Source organism: Triticum aestivum, chromosome 6B, assembly GCF_018294505.1.
Source record: "Triticum aestivum cultivar Chinese Spring chromosome 6B, IWGSC CS RefSeq v2.1, whole genome shotgun sequence".
NCBI lineage: Eukaryota > Viridiplantae > Streptophyta > Magnoliopsida > Poales > Poaceae > Triticum > Triticum aestivum.
In genome coordinates, this window is record NC_057810.1 from 69,184,547 (window position 1) to 69,188,325 (window position 3,779).

Here is a 3,779-nt window from a genome sequence, read left to right on the forward strand (position 1 = left end):
GTATAAGTGGGCCAAAAAATCAAGTGGGGGCATTTGCCCCCACGACTCTCAACGTAGATTCGCCCCTGTGCATGAGGCCCAACCAGGTCTGCAGCAGGAAGAAAATGGGTTGTTTGGTTGCCCGCATTCACTGTTTGGCCTGCATAGCATGATGTTTAAAGCACCTCACAGTCAGGCCCGCTAGGAACCCCCGAATCGGTAGTTTCAAGCGAGTCAAGCTCGACCGAAGCAGGGGAGAGGAACACTGCGCCGAGCTCATGCGACCACGGAGATGGCACAAGCTCGCGCGCATCTCCAAAAAACAAGCGGGAGGATTTTGGTTTACCTCCCACTAATTCAGTCGCCCTATATACCCCCCCTTCGCCTCACCGCCAAAACTCCCTTCACCACCCCCCTGCCCCGCCCTTTCGAGCTTTCCCTCCGATGCGCATCGACACCGACAAGCAGATAAGTGGCGCTTATTCTTCGGTCGGTAGTCCACGGCGGTGGCGACTCGTGTCCTCTTCCCTGGCGTGTTCCCTATCTCCCTCGAGCTGCAACGGTGGCCTCTCTGAGTTCAGTCACCCCCTTCTTTGTATTCGTTGTAGCTAGATCTGAGAGCATGTGGTAGGGTTTGATCTAAGAGCATGTGGTTGGGTTTGATCTGTGAGCATGTGGCAGGGTTTGTAGCATGCTAGGGTTGTATCGTAGTGTTGAACACAATGGATTGGAATGCTAGTAGTGATGGATTGGTAGAATGCTTGTTGATGTATGCTGCTCATATCGTGTTGTGTCGAGCTAGGTGGTTCGGTAGTGTGTGCTATGCTTACTATACATGTGTGTGCTATGATTGTAGGGCATGACCACGTAAAGGCAAGAGGTTAGTCAGGCCATTGTCCTGTCTGAGAGCCAGTCCCTCCGTCCTATGTCGAGGACTCCCAGCCCCCATCGAGGACCAGATGCTTTCCTGATTCATACGTGTTCGAGGTTTCAGGCATGGCTCCTCCTTTTGTACCTACACCATTTTGTACCCGTTGTGTCAAATGTTGCTACTACTGCCGCTGCACAAACAGCAGCCACAAAAGCAAAGACGGATGGTAGGGGGAACAACATGAAGTGGCAGCCATTCATGTCCACGTTCGTGCTTAACAAGATGTGTGATCTCATATCTAGTGGGGTTAGGACTGACAAGGGCTTCAAGGAGGTGCACTTCAACACTGTTGCGAAGTAGGTGGTCGAGTTCTGTGGCCAGGAGGTGTCTTCCACCCAGGTCTACAACCACCTCAAAAAGTGGAGAGCTAGATGGATCCAAGTGTCCAAGCTCACAGACCTTAGTTGTGCCTCATGGGGTCAGACCACTTGCTCGATCATTCTGGAGGTAGAGCACTACTGCGGTCACATCACGGTTAGCTCATGTCCTCCTTGTTTAAGTCTGTAAACCATTGTCTTCTCGCAACCAATAAGGGAGAGCAAGCCGATCGACGTCCACCCTGGCCTTTATACCACCGTCATGGACCAAGAAGGCTCTGATGGCTGTGCTGAACCACCTGCTAGACAACAAGGCCCATGGTGTTGGGTTTGTTGCCATGGCAACATTCACAGGGTGCTCTGGCTCAGGAGATGGCTGGGCAAGCGCTACTACTAGTGTTGTATTTGGTGGTGGTGACTGCATGCATGATCCTCGACGACGATGGAAACGTATATTTTGTGTGGCCAGGGCTTGAAAACTATTGATGATTTGTATCTGTGAGGTGGTATATACTAACCCCTCACTTTGATATCGAACTTGCGATGGTAGGATTACACCCTCTTTTGGATCTGGTGGTAGGATAACACCATATGGTATGATCATGCATGCTTTGTTATGTTTCATGTCTAGTGTGCTCCATTACTTGCTGCCTGAACTGTTGCTCTTCTGCAATGCTAGGACAAGTGGTATGTGGTGTTCCACATCAGGGGTCCAGGGGTTTACGGTTCATGAGAAGCATGCAATGAACAAGTGTTAGGTTATAAGAACAACTGCCACAGAGGGTTTAAGAGTAGGCAGACGGTAGATGATGCTTACTCCAAGGCCGTGCTGGAGCAGCATTGCAGCAGTGTTGAAGTTGGCAAGGTGGATTGACATTTTGGGCTAAAGAATGTTGTGGCGTTGGTGTGATCGTTTGTAAGGTGTAGTGGGTATGCTTACCACGCAGGGGACAAGGTTACCACACCTTGCAACATGTGTGCAACTAAACACCATGTTTTTGCATATGCCAATGCAGGACATAAACACCATGCCAAAATTGATCCCCTAATGCAGGCAACCTAGATGTGGGCAACCAAACAATGTGTAGATAATATTTTTTCCCTATTTTTCCTCAACCAGGCCCAACTGAGTCAAGCATGCAATGCAGGCAAATTGTAGATGACAACCAAACACGCCCTTCAATGATGAGATTGATTGGAATGATCTTGTGGAGTCACCGAGTCATTGGAGGCCATGAAGGACGAGGCCGCCATTGTTGTCATTGAAGAGGAAATGACGCTACATGCCACGTGACAAAAGATTCTTCAACTGTCAAGGTCATCACCATCATGCCCGAAGAGGAATCAATGAGGCCGCAGATGCTTCCACGGCTGAGGAGAGGACGCTCCATGCAACAATTGGTGATTCGACCGCCGAGGATGAGAGGGCGCTCAAGGTGGCCACGAACGCTTTGGCCACCAAGGTCATCACTTGTGAGGAGCTGGATTCCCATAGGAGGGGTGTCGCCGATGTTGCATCTGGGTGGGTGGTAGGCCTATAGGAGGGGTGCCAGCGAGGCCATTGTTTGGGTCGAGCGGGAGTCCCCAACGAGAGGTGCCAAGGAGACCGCGACCGTCTTAATGGAGATACCTTCGGACTCCTCTAACGACGGCGGCCAGGAGCCATGCATTATCATTAGATCATTGCCGTTGTCGTAGTCGCGTTTGGACCTTTATTATCTACCAACTAGTACACAGTTGGTTCATCTATTTTGAAACGGAGGGAGTAATAATGTCTATGTTGAATTTGGAACTTGTCTATCTTTGAATGAGAATATGGCAGTATGAGAGTATGTGCATCACCCCGAATGGTGGGCCCCACATGACAGTAATAATAAAAGTACAAATAAAGAGTTGTAGTTCGAGGGAGTTTGACTTTATGAACCAACTTTTGAAATCTTTTGAAAAAAATGCATCACACCGACAGGTGGGCCCCACCCCACAGCCCCTCGTGTTCACTTCCCTCGCACCTATAAACCCCTCCCTCCCTCCCCGTCACGGGCCACGGACCACCAGCCCGTCTCGCCCTGTCCGTCTCTGTCTCCCCGCTCCCTTCGCCGCCGGGTCCAATCCAGCCGCGCCCGTGGAAACCTACCTAGGGTTTCGCCCTCGCCGCCCTCCAAAGGTAACGCCGCACAACCCGACGCCTCTCGCATGCCGCGGTTCCTCCCCGAAGCACGGCGCGCGTCCGTGTTCTCCCCTGGATCTGGCCCCTGCTTGGCCGCCTCAGCTCTCCGCAGTCCAGATCTGGCGATATTTTCATTTTTTTTTCAATAGGACTCTAGCTCGCCTTTGCTTTTCGTAGCTCCTTCTAACTGGGAGCTCCGGCGGATTCTGGGCATGTATGGGAGAGTTCGGTTTAGCTGCGCCAACCCTAAAAATCTGGCAACGGTGCCTGCTACCGAGAATCTGTGTGCTGTTTAAGCTTTGATGAAAAATGGCTCGTGGTTGTCAGCTGCTGCTAAGTAGATGCTGCCGCAGCGTTGCTCTTCACTAGGTTGCTTTATTACGGT

The 3,779-nt window shown here is 51.2% G+C and overlaps 1 protein-coding gene across 2 annotated transcripts in view; it reads left to right on the forward strand.

Moving 5' to 3' along the window:
• The first annotated feature begins 3,259 nt into the window (after window positions 1–3,259).
• The window catches only part of LOC123135841 (serine/arginine-rich splicing factor RS41), a 3,791-nt gene continuing 3,271 nt past the window's right edge, over window positions 3,260–3,779 (forward strand). The window contains exon 1 of one of the 2 annotated variants that reach the window (XM_044555071.1): window positions 3,260–3,391. The gene's annotated coding sequence lies outside the window, so the exon portion shown is untranslated. The remainder of the gene's footprint in view (window positions 3,392–3,779) is intronic. The other variant, XM_044555072.1, reaches the window with a different exon arrangement.